This window comes from Macaca nemestrina, chromosome X, assembly GCF_043159975.1.
Source record: "Macaca nemestrina isolate mMacNem1 chromosome X, mMacNem.hap1, whole genome shotgun sequence".
Taxonomy (NCBI): Eukaryota; Metazoa; Chordata; class Mammalia; order Primates; family Cercopithecidae; genus Macaca; species Macaca nemestrina.
In genome coordinates this window covers 16,036,450-16,049,748 of record NC_092145.1, presented here as the reverse complement: position 1 = coordinate 16,049,748, position 13,299 = coordinate 16,036,450, and the positions used below count along the sequence as shown (strand labels likewise).

Sequence of the window (13,299 nt, the reverse complement as noted above, 5' to 3'; positions counted from 1 at the left end):
AGTAAAAAGACAACCCACAGAATGGGAGAAAATATTTGCAAATTAAACATCTGATAAAGATCTCCAATCCAGAGTATATATAGAACTCTTACAATTCAACAGTAAAGGAGGAAAAGCCCAATCTTAAATCAGGCAAAGAATCCGTGTCGACATTTATCCAAAGAAGATATAGAAACGGCCAATAAGCACATGAAAAGGTGCTCAACATCACTAGTCATTCAGGAAATGCAAATCAAAACTACAATAAGAAACTATTTCACACCCACTAGGATGGCTGGGAAATAAAGAGAGATTAACAAGTACTAGCAAGAATGTAGAGAAGTTATAATCCTCATATGTTGATGGTGGGAGTGTAAAAGGGTGCAGCTGCTTTGAAAAACAGTCTGGCATTTCCTCAATGATGAAACATACAGTTACTCTAGGACCTAGCAATTTCCACACCTAGATACATACCACAGGGAAATGAAAGCATATGTCCACATAAAAAGGTATATAAGAATGTTCATAACAACATTATTCACAATAATCAAAAGATGGAAACCACACAAATGCCTATCATTTTTACTGGATAATAAAAATGTGGCATATCTACTTACTGCAATAAGATTTAGCGATTTTAAGAATGATATAATGACACATGCTGCAACATGAATGGACATTGAAAACATTATGCTCAGCGAAAGACGCCAGTCACAAGAGATCACATATTGTATGATTCTATGTATATGAAATGTCCAGAATAGGCACATCTATAGAAATAGAAAGTAGACTAGTGACTGCCAGGGGCTGAGGAGAAAGCTGGTTGGGAGAAAATGGAGAGTGACTGCTAATGAGTATGGAGTTTCTTTTTGGGGTGATGGGAATATTTTAAACCTAGATCGTGATAAAGGTTGCACAACTCTGTGATTATACTAAAAACCATTGAATTGCATACTTTAAGTGGGTTAATTGTATGTGAATTATAACTCTACAAAAGCTATTTTTAAAAATATGCTCTCATATATGACGAACACATAGCCAAGATCATACTGAATGAGGAAAAGTTGACAACATTACCCTTAAGAACTAGAACAAGACAAGGATGTCCACTCTTACTACTCCTATTCAACATAGTACTAGAAACCTAGCCAAAACAATAAAACAAGACAAAGAAGTAGAAGGCATTTAAATTGGAAAAGAGGAAGTCAAATTATCTCTGTTTGCTGATGACATGATCATACACCTAGAAAACCCCAAAGACTCCTCCAAAATGGACTCCTCCCTAACTAATTTTATGAGGCTAGCACCATCCTTACACCAAAACCTGACAGAGACACAATTTTAAAACTTCAGGCCTTATATTCTTGATAAACATAGACGCAAAAATACTCAACAAAATGCTAGCAAACAGAATCCAGCAGTGTATGAAAAAGCTAATCCACCATGACGAAGTAGGCTTTATCCCTGGGATGCAAGGTTGGTTCAAGATATGCAAATCAATAAATGTGATCATCACATAAGTGGAACTAAAAACAAAAACCACATGATTATCTCAATAGATGCAGAAAAGGCTTTTGATAAAATTCAACACCGCTTCATGTTAAAAAAACAAACAACAAAAAACTCTCGATAAGCTAGGAATTGATGGAACATACCTCAAAATAGTAAGAGCCATCTATGACAAACCCACAGGCAACATCATACTAAATGGACAAAAGTTGGAAGTACTCCTCTTGAAAACTGGCACAAGACAAAGATGTCCTTTCACCACTCTTATTCAAGATAGTATTGGAAGTCCTGGCCAGAGCACTCAGGCAAGAGAAAAAAAATAAAGGACATCCAAATAGGAAGAGAGGAAGTCAAATGATCCCTGTTTGCAGACGACATGATTCTATATTAAAAATACAAAAATTAGCTGGGTGTGGTGGTGCACACCTATAATCCCAGCTACTTGGGAGGCTGAGGTGAGAGAATCATTTGAGCCTGGGAGGCAGAGGTTGCAGTGAGCTGAGATTGCACCACTGCACTCCAGCTTGGGTGATAGAGTGAGACTCTGTCTCAAAAAAAAAAAAAAAAAAAAAAAGGTTAACAAGTCTCAACCAACCAAACTTCTGATACTCATAATTTTTCCCCATAAACCCACTCCTCCTGCAGGCATCTCCATCTCCACTGATGAAAATTTCTGCCATCCACTTGCTAAGGCCAAAAATGTTAGCATCATCCTTAACTCCTCTTTCTCTCATACTCCATATCCAAACCATCAACAAATCCTTCTGACTCTATCTTCAAAATGTATGCAGAATCTATTTGATCACTGCTTACCACCTCCACAATTACCTCTCTGGTTCAAGTTGCCATCATTAATCCTAATAGCCTGTTAATTGGTTTCACTGCTTCCATCTTTGTCCGACCTTAATCCTATTCTCTACACAGCATCCAGAGGGATCCTGTTAACACGGAAGTGACCCCTTTGCTCAAAACCTTCCAACGGCTCATTATCTGACTCAGGGTAAAAGCCTAAATTCTTACCAAGCCCTATGTGATCCAGACTTTATTACATCTATGGCTTCATCTCATGTGGGCACACATGCATGTGTACACACGCGCGCGCACACACACACACACACACACACACACACACATATGCAAACACTCACTCTGCTTCAGCCATACCAGTCTCTTTCTTGTTCCTTGAACTTGTCAGCACGCTCTTGTCTCAAGGCCTTTCCACTGACTGTCCCCTCTTCTTGAAACACTCTCCCCCAGTTATCACTGGTAGTTCACTTCCTCCCTCCTTCAGGATTTAGCTCAATGGCATCTTCCCAGTGCTGAAAGTAACAAGAAGTCACTCAGATTCTTAGATCCGCCATAAACATACAATGAGGGGAAGTTTGGGTGAAAAAATAAATGGAACTGCTGTGAAACTGGCCTCTGGCCAGGAGCTAACTGTCTCTGGAACAAGACCTTGAAGCAATAGAAAGAGGCACTGGTCTTGTCAGCCATCAGATAGAAGGCATCTCTCCTCACGGGACTGGCCTCTGCTTCTGCCCTAGAGCAGGTAAGGTGCAAGTTGTTTACTGAGCCTTCAGAGGGTGCTTGCTTAAGAAGATGCTGAGCAGAGACAGGGACACTTGCTTTCAAACCTGGAGGCAAATTTTAAGAACGAAGCGCCTTCTGGTGCCAAGCACAGGCATGTCGGAGAAATGCGGTGGATAAAATGCATGTGGATTTGCTGATCGATTCTGAACACACTTGTTTGTTTTACAAGGAAGTAAAATATTACCATTTCACATGTTTATAATACCTCAATGAGCAGGAGAACATAGATTTTACTGATAACTTATTTAACTGCATCGACCCTCCAAAACACGCAAAAGAACCAGAAAGAAAAGAAAAAGATGTTTTGCAATTGGAAAAGGTATCACAGAGTCCATGTACTAAAGCTCATATACATTAGTTGAAGTAGACTCCCCACAGGCCTACCCATGGTCTATTACACTTTTCACACAGTTTGAACAAGCGTGATTATCTTGTTCCCTAGTTCATAATACTCAGAAAGGGCAATGGAGGAGGGGGCATGGAGAATTAGGCAATAACAACTGGCTAGTAGAAACAGTTAAATCATAGCAGCAAAAAATATCAGCTAACAGAGAGGAAATCTACGGAAAAGTTAGGAGGGAAGAGTCAGGCATTGAAAATTAAAAAGCAGAACAATCTGTGCCCATTTAGTATAGGGACAAATAGCCCTCCACAGTTTAGGAGCCCCCAGGCAGCACTGAATACAGCATATTGAAAGAACTAATGCTATTATAAGGACAATTTTAACCCATCAAAAAAGGATGCAATTATTTCCAGGTTCAGGGGTCAGGAAAGTAAATAGCATTTTTTGAAAAGCTTCTCATCCAAAATGGATACATATTTTAAGGGGAAATTGTCAGGCACTAAAAGCATTGAACCTCAATTACCCAGAAAAATCAGTTACGTGGAACACTCACAGTATAGTGTGGCTTAATAGATGACCGATCATGGTTGAAATACATCTTCCTACCATACTGGAATGCATATTGAATACATTCTGTTGTGATTTACATATCTCCCTGAGCTATAAACTCTGATGAGTAAAATTTGCGGTGAACAGGTTTTCACAACTACTTATGCAAGTTAGCTGAGGTTACATTAGATCAGTAGAGCTTACATTCTTTCCTCCTGTGATGAATACGAGACGTGTCTTTTTTTTCATTTTTTTTTTTCATCATCAGGTAAAGAAATGTGTGAGGGAAAACATAAAGAACAAGTTTGAAAGGTAATTTATAATAAATGTGTGCCTACTTCTGTACTAGACTTGCTGAGTTATCAATATAGCCCATGGAGAAGTAGATTTAAGGAAAGAACTTCAGTGCCAGGGGACGTTTAATGAACCACATCGATGAGAGTAAGAAATAACATTTACTTCTTCCCAGTTGCAGACCCGATGGTCAGCTTTACCTGAATGTTCCACAGAAACCACATACCCAAAACTGAAAATCAAACTACCTCTTCCTCTTCCATTCCCTGTGTTAATGGCGTCTCTTTCCAGTCACCCTAACCAGAAACCTGAAATTAACCTCGTCTCTTCCCTGTCCCTCAAACACCACAACTAGTCACCAAGTCAAATCAATTCTACCCTCTCAATTCCTCTCAGACCCCTCCCCTTCTCCCCATCCCCAGAAGTGACAGTCCAAGCCTCTATTCACTCAGAGCCAGCTTACTTCAACTGTGTTCTAACTAGTCACTTTCTCTCCAGTCTTCTTCCTCTCCACTGCAGAAGCCACACACTGAATCCTCCACACAACTTGAGTGATCTTTGTGAAAGCAAAAGCTTCTAACATTCATAGCTTCTGCTGACCACTGTGCATACTGTGCACTGTACAGCCCTAGTAAGGGCATCATTCCTGGTGTGGTCTGTGTCAGTGGAGGCACTAGGGGTTTTGCAGTGCATAACCTGTACAACCATATGCAGCAGCTTTCTCTATTGCCCTGCTTACAACACTCCAATGGCTTCCGATTGCTCTGGAAATAAAGTAGAACCATTCAACATGCCTTATGAGCCCCCTGCCTACCTCTCCAAATTTCTCTCTCTCCTTTACCCCCCATATTTTACACTCCAGTCATTTAAAAGGTATTTACAATTCCCCAGACCTACTCTGCTCTCCTCTCTCTGCTTGTCTTTGCACATCTTATTTCCTTGCCTGGAATACCATTAACGCCACCTATCCCTACCACATTCAATCGCCACCCGCTGTCCAGCTGGACATTTGTGTGCTTCTCTCAAGATTCAACTCATGCATCACTCTCTCCATCAAGTCTTCCCCTAACTCCCTAAGCGAAGCCAATCATTCCCTCTTCTGGCTGCCCCAAGGAAGATTCTGCACACACATATGTCATTAGCTTATTACACTGTAGCGTAATTTCCGGGCCTGAGCAATCCATAAATGGTCATTTTTGACGTGATTGTTCAGAAAGTTATTTACCACAGTGAAAAACTTTGTAAACATATTTTAATATACAAATAGCTTTGAAGTATATGAAATCCATTTACACTTAAAATTGTTGTATTACAGTGTGTACTCTAATCGCATGGCTACAAATCCCTTCCGGGGCAAATGCTGAAAAGGTACAAAAGTACTGCAGGCCCAGGTAAAAACACAGCACAGCAACTGGTGTCCTTTAGGTGTTATGGCAATTGTAATGCCACAGGAATGGGGGCCTGTCAACATGTAGGAGCCTTCAAAAGTGTGAACAGATGAAACATCACACAACTCTAGAAAAAAGAGAAATCACTAGCAGTAAAAATGTCAACTTACATTTCATAGCATAACTAATTTGACCTTTGTGATTAAGCATGCATTCCTCCAAAGGAGTTTTTTGTTGTTGTTTTGTTTTTCTTTTTTTTTTCAGCTCCCAGGACGATGCAGAAGGTAAATGAGAACAAAACGCAAAGTACTTTCCACTGTACTGCACAGAATGTTTCAGCAATATTTTTTTGTAGTCTCCAAAAATTATTTAAATTGCTCGTAAGACCTGAACTCGTTTGTGCCCCATTACCACATTCCCCTTAATGATTTATTACATATAGAAAATAATATTGACCAGCTCAAAACGAAACAAGCAAGACCAAAGAGTTCTGCGTGATGAAGATGCATAGACCACAGCCTTGAATTAATTTCCTCTGGTCTAACTGAAGATGTTTGCATGGCCTCCTTTAGATTTGTGGATAGCACTGAATAAGGAGGTATATTGGGAACATGTGTTGTGGCTATCTGATTTGTGGGAAATTGCCACCAAGTCTATTTTTTGAATACCAAAACTTCCACTGCAAGGCCTAGAACCTAGTAAGTCAAAACTACCTTGGGCGCACAGGAAGGCGCACACATCAATTGCAGCACCTTGCAGACTCCTCTGAAAAGCTCTGGCTGAACTTCAGGTCACAGAGTTGCACTTTGTTCTGAGACTGCCCGCGTGCCCCAGTCACAATGGCCCCATAGGAACGCAGTCCCACAGCCTGCAGCATCCTCCCTGTTGCACCAACCCCAAAGCTGGGCAACTTCAGCTTGCTAAATGTGAGTGTATCACGACTGGCAAGTGACGAAGTCCATGTTACCCCACTCACTCCCCTTAATCAAACCATGGCAGTGGCCGTAGAGACTTTGTGAGTTACTTGACTTTGCTTTTGTTTGTCCTTCCAGACGAACAAGAGCTTCTGCCTTTGTAGGGAAGCAAGAAGCTCATGGACCAAGATGAAAAGATGCGCTTTTCTGGGTGCAAAGCCCAAGTCAGTGGCAGCAGCTGTTTCCCTACAACTACTCCCCCACCTGTCCTGCCACGGCCAGCTGCTGGTTTCAGAACCCAGAACCCGAGTGCCTTTTTGACTTGGTTTCCTCCACATGCGTTATGGGAAAAACAAAAGCAAAAAACATTGCTTTTTCAACTTCAGGGAATATTACAAGGGAAGTGCACTCCTCAAGGAGGCTGGGTTCTGCTGTGTGAGATGCAGTGTTGACACTCTATTCCCACTTCTCCGGGGACGCACCAAAGTGGGTGAGAAGGGGATAGAAGACCAGAACCAGCAATGGCAGAGACATTCTCATACCGCTTCCTGCACTTTCCCACAGTCCTCCTGCAGTGTCCGAGTTGAGAGCAGAGCTGCACGCCCGCAGCGCGGCAGCTGGCCAGAGGAACAGAGAACGGATGACCCAGCGAGTTCGTGACTGGGAGAGCCACTGCAGCACGAAAGCGTGTGTGCGCGCGGTGGGCGGAGGGCGGTGTGTGGACTGGAAGACAAAGTGCGCGCCGGGCGGGGTGTGGACTGGAAAATAAAGAAAAGCCGGGCGGGCTGGGGAGGCAGCAGGCGAGAAGAAGGGCAAGCGAGCCAGAGGCCGCCAGGGAGGAGATGAGAGGAGGGGCCTTACCTGCCACGAAGACTGCTTGCAGGAGGCAGAGGTAGTTCTTCCCGTACCTCTCGGCAATCCTCACGCGCTGCAGGGCCATGGCCATGTCCACCTGCAGAGGGATCGCCTGGGCTATCGGCATGAAAGTGCAGCCGTCTGGGTTCTGGGGCAGGCCTGGGATCCTGCCGCACGACACTGGGGTCCACGGCGCCGAAGCGGCAGCTTGGGGTATGTGCCTGGCCGCCCGCCTTGGCGAACCCAGGTGGGGCCGGGCCCCTGCCGCTGCCATCCTCACGCTGGAGTCCCGGGCAGGGCCGCTACTCCAGCCAGCAGCTGCCCAGCTCTGACTCGGGCGCCGCCGCTGCTCGCTCAGGCACTGCCGGAGGGGTACAGCCCCTGACCCGGCTCAGCCCAGCCGCGCCGCAGCCGCCAGTCCTCCGGAGCCCCTCTAGTAGGGACAGAGGCGCAGGGGCCTGAGAGGTCCGCGCGCGCAGAGTCCGGGAACTTGTTAGGAGTTTGGGGCTCCGGCGGAGCGCTCTGTTCACCGTCGCTGCGGGGGCAACTCTCCCTGGGTGCGCACACCCACGCCCCCTCTTAGCCACCGGTGAATGAAAGGAGGCGGGGGCTGTGGAGGAGGGACGCAAGGAGCCAAAAGGGAGAATTTCTGCCGAGATGCCCATTTTCGAGGGACGAAAGGCCAGCCTAGGTTAGCACCTGTGGTGGGAGAGACAGCCCAGCCTCGCACTCTCATGGCAACTCATGCAAGTCTTGGCGGTTCCTTAGCATCCTGGCCAGTATCCACCTGGGCAAAGACGGCGCAAGGGAGTTACACTGTGTGAGCACATGCAGGCCGCCCAGTCAGTGCTACCGTCTGTGCCCCAAGAGGATACGAGCCCTGAATAGTCTGAAAGGCCCTGTGCTGAAGCCGAAATATGTCCTCCGAGGATGCAAACAAACACACAGACATACTCTGATCTCGGTCTTTGGATATGCCAAGTCCCACGCCCTTCAGGTCCCAAATGCCAAGCCCCCTGTATAGACACTTGAGCTGCCATCTGCCATGGGCATGAGAGACTTGACACGCTTTAGAGAGGACACGAGAAAATGGAAAGGCAAGAGGAGGCACCCCGTTTAAGAAGCCAAATGGAAAACGAAAGGAGCTAGAGCTCCTTCCTTGCCCTGAACCCAAAGCCCTCAAAGACTGGGCTAAGGGAAGATGGAGCTCCGCAGTGCCTGGAAGGAAAGGGGTATGCAGGACCTGAGGGAGCCCTGCTTGTGAAGCAGTAGCCGGCTGAGGAGAGGCCTGGGGTGTTAGCATTTAAAAAAAATGTGTGTCTGAAGCCGAGCTAATGCCATAGGGATTCGCCCCAATTTTGCTCTAATGCTTAGAAGTCCTGATGGGAATTGCAAATGCCACATGTCACTTTTTTCTTTAATACTTATCCTCTTCAAAATTTTCTGGCGGGAGAGTGGACTAATATTATACAGGCCAATCATTCCAAGTAGATCTCTTATGAGCAATCACCAATTTATACCCGAGGAAAGTGGGCGTAGGCAAGTGCAAAAGGCAGAGTGAGTAAGGGAGGAACACACACACACACACGTCCCCGCTACAAGCACACACCTCTTCCCCTAGCCTTGCTTTTTCAACTTCTGGGAGTTGATTTGTATATTTTTATCTGAATATGTAAGTTATTTGAATGTGTTAAGTCAACCAGGCAGAATGTTTGCCAGCCTCTCTCTTGAACGTGTGCAGAGGGTAGAGGAGCAACCAGTTAAAATTTCCGCACTACTGTGGATAGGATGACATTAAGAATTCTACTAATGTGGCAGTTGTTGTAAAATAAGTTAAAAATAAATAAGACACAAATGAGGGGTAGTCTATAAAAGTTCTAAATAACAACCTAGGAAGACATTTTTAAAATCTAACAATGGGAAAGACTTTCCATAGCATAATTTAAAAATATGAGATTGATCTGCAAATGGACAGATGCCCTGCCATGTTGTCAAGTGTAAAAAAGTAAGATGCAAAACAATATTTATTGTTTGATCCCTTATTTTAAACACTATACGTGTGTATGGTGATAGAAAATGATTGGGAAGGATACAAACTGCTAACAGTGTTGATCTCTGTAAAGTGAAATTGGAAAGCACTTGGTTATAGGATAAATCTCATGTTTTTTGCTTAATAAGTATGTTAAACTTTTTACAGTTATTAGCAACTGTTATTTTTGTAACTCCTTTTTTTAAAAAGAAGGAAATAAATGGAAAAATAACTTTAGGTTTAGAAAGCTATTAGAAACTTAACAAGATAAAAGAATGTTTTCTACATATGTAAAAAATATAAAAATCTAAAAGGAAAAATTTTAAACTTCTGTATAATTAAAAACATAAACAAAAGTCAAATCACAAATGGGAGGTTATTTACAAAGAAATAAGGTAACCAAAAAAATAATATCCTTCAAGGGATCCAGAATAGCCAAAACAATATTGGAAAAAAAAAAAAAAGAGGACTCACACTTCCTGATTTAAAACCTTACTACAAAGCTGCAATAATCAAATCAGTGTGATACTAATATAATGATAGACTTATAGATCAATAGAATAGAACTGCGAATCCAGAGAAAACCCTTGCATCTAAGGTAAATTATTTGTGACCATGGTGCCAAGACAATTCAATGGAGAAAGAATAGTCTCTTCAACAAATTGTGAACCTTAAAATGTACATACCCTTTAACTTGAGGATCTCTCCTACAGAAATAATCAGAGATTTTTGACAAAAGTTTATATGCAAAGCATTATTAATTATAGCCCCAAATTGGATACAACCCACACATCAAACAATAGCAGGATAATAAATTATGATACATCCCTAAATGGATATCCATAAATCCATTATCCATAATGGATTTTATGGATGTTTTATCCATAAGTGCATACAATGGATTGTTACACATATCAATTATTAAAAATGGCATTCCTTGTAGTGATGGAACTGTTCTGTATCTTGATTCTATCAATGCCAATATTCTGCTTGTGATATTGTACTATATGATTTTGCAAGATGTTACCATTGGGGGAAACTTGGTAAAGGGGATACAAGATCTCTCTGTATTATTTCTTTTTTTTTCTTGAGATGGAGTCTTGCTCTGTCACCCAGGCTGGAGTGCAGTGGCACGATCTCGGCTCACTGCAACCTCTGCCTCCTGGGTTCAAGCAATTCTGATGCCTCAGCCTCCTGAGTAGCTGGGATTACACGTGCACGCCACCACACCGGCTAATTTTTGTATTTTTAGTAGAGATGGGGTTTTGTCATGTTGGCCAAGCTGGTCTCGAACTCCTGACCTAAGGTGATCCGCCCACCTTGGCCTCCCAAAGTGCTGGGATTACAAGCGTGAGCTATCACGCCCAGCCTCTGTGTATTATTTCTTACAGCTGCTTATGAATCTAGAATTATCTTAAAAAGTCTAATTTTTAAAATGAAATTATTGAAGGATTTTTAAGAACACGAGAAAATGATCATGACCTTATGTTGATTGACTTATCTGCATGCAAGATGAATATGCAGTATAATTTCAACTACGTGCTATCTATAAGCATTGAAAGAATACTGGAAAAAACATTGAGTGGATGGATAGATGATAGCCAAATATGAGAGAGGGAGAGAAAGCCTAAGCTCACATGAGCTCCTTCTGTGTCATCCATAAAATCATTAATTATGCAGTCATTGAAAATAATTACCTCTTCTCTGAAGCTTTGCTAGACTCCCTGAACAAAACACCTTCTTTCATGCCCGTTCATCCTACCTTTCTCAAGCTGATTCTTATCATGTGTTGCAATTGTTTGCAGGTCTATCATTCAGAAATACTCTGAGGCCCTTGATGCCAGGAGAAATGTCTTATTAAGCACTGTCTTCCAGGGCTTGGCATATAGTAGGCCCTCAAAATGTGGGTTACCTGAATGGGTGAATAAAGTGACAATGAGTGAACATCAGTCTTAATTTTACTGCCGACCCTTATTGGAAAGAACACTAATCTCAGGGTTTTTCAGGTCTGAAGAAAAAGACGCATAGCTGTAACTCAGTCTTTAATTTGCATAGCACATTCAGATTCATCTACATTACTTTATAATGCAGTCTTTGGGGCCTTACAATGTAACTAACTCTTTCGGAAATAAGGCCCTTTGGTATTATTTCATTAATGCCCTTGGATGAATTCTAAGGATAAACCAGCCTTATACCAAATTTCTCTCTCTAATGTGATGTAGTAAGGTGTTACACCATTTGCCTAAATCTTACCCCTCCTGAGTAGGACACAGGGAATTTGAGTAACAGGGAATACCCTCCCTCCTTCCCTCCCTCCCTCCCTCCCTCCCTTCCTTCCTTCCTTCCTTCCTTCCTTCCTTCCTTCCTTCCTTCCTTCCTTCCTTCCTTCCTTCCTTCCTTCCTTTTCTTTTCTTTCTTTTCTTTCTTTCTCTTTTCTTTCTTTCTTTTCTTTGTTTTCCTTCCTTCCTTCCTTTTCTTTCTCTTTCTTTCTTTCTTCTTTTTCTTTCTTTTCTTCCTTCCTTCCTTCCTTCCTTCCTTCCTTCCTTCCTTCCTTCCTTCCTTCCTTCTCTTCTCTTCTTTTCTTTTCTTTTTGTTTGAGACAGAGTCTGGAGTACTGGAGTACAGTGGCTCAATCTCAGCTCACTGCAGCCTCCACCACCCGGACTCAAGTGATCCTCGCGCCTCAGCCTCCCAAGTAGGTGAGATTACAGTTGCACGCCACCATGCCTGGCTAATTTTTCTTTTTTTTTTTTTTTTTTTTTTTTTAGTAGAGATGGGGTTTCGCCATGTTGGCCAGGCTAGTCTCAAACTCCTGTCCTCAAGTAATCTGCCCACCTTGGCCTGGAATATTATTTCATTACAGTAAATTAGGCATATGTTTTGAGAAACCAGAACGTCTGAAATGCTGAAAATGGAAGTAGGCAATAAAATTAAAAATATCCTTACTACCTTTGATTTTGAGAGGTTCTACAGAATTCAGGAAGTCTATTGACATGTGAGGGGGTTACCAAATGAAAACTCCTCATTTGTAGAATAAGGATAATAGCAACTTCACAATTTATATAAATTACTTATGATTATATAAAGGACTGTATCAAGTTTCACACATTAGGTTCTTTGCCATGTATGCAGGGGACATTGGTAGTTTTTGCCTGCCTAGTTGGCATCTGTATACTTCATCATTCCTATGGGGAGTCCCTGTTCCATTCTAAATCCATGTGACACAGATGAGACTTCCAGCAAACCCCCACTTCAGGGCAGGAGGGTAGTCCAGGCCAAAGAAATCAGCGTGTTCTGTCCCCATGGCCACTGTGATAAGTTTGAAGCAATGATACACAATCCCAGGAATTTCTAGAACCAATGAAAGGTAGACATTATCTTCACTGAATTGTTCGTTACAAAGATGAGGTAAGCCTAAGGCTGCAAAGACAGGCTGCCTGAAAATGAAACCAATATCATGAAAACAGGGCTGATACATATAAACAGATTCCTAATGATATTATTTGAACATCTGGATCCAGCCATGACTGAAGAAATATCCACCCACTAGATTTTTCAGTTACATAGATCAATAAATTTTCTTTTGTCCTTAAACTAGCTTACAGTTGGGGTTCTATCATTTGCAACCAAAAGAATCCAAACTAATACATTATGACTGATACATTATAATCTAACTCCAGATTGGCATCATGGAGCCTTCTTAGATGTATGTAAAAATCCTTAAAAGTATGTTAAATGCAAGGGAGTCATTTTGACACCCTCAGCTAAGTAAGCCCAAAGAGATTGATCAATGAATTGACCTGAATCCAGGCCCTGACATTGACTTAATGTTTATCCCTTCTCAGGAAA

The 13,299-nt window shown here is 42.4% G+C and overlaps 1 protein-coding gene across 11 annotated transcripts in view; it reads right to left on the bottom strand.

Moving 5' to 3' along the window:
- Positions 1-13,299, bottom strand: part of LOC105481353 (MCF.2 cell line derived transforming sequence) — a 113,698-nt gene that overhangs the window by 87,645 nt on the left and 12,754 nt on the right. For 8 of the 11 annotated variants that reach the window (XM_011740858.3, XM_011740859.2, XM_011740869.2 and 5 more), the window contains exon 1: positions 7,428-7,442. The exons of the other annotated variants lie outside the window; for them this stretch is intronic. The gene's annotated coding sequence lies outside the window, so the exon portion shown is untranslated. Of the gene's footprint in view, positions 1-7,427; positions 7,443-13,299 lie in introns of those variants that run through there. 11 annotated transcript variants of the gene reach the window in all.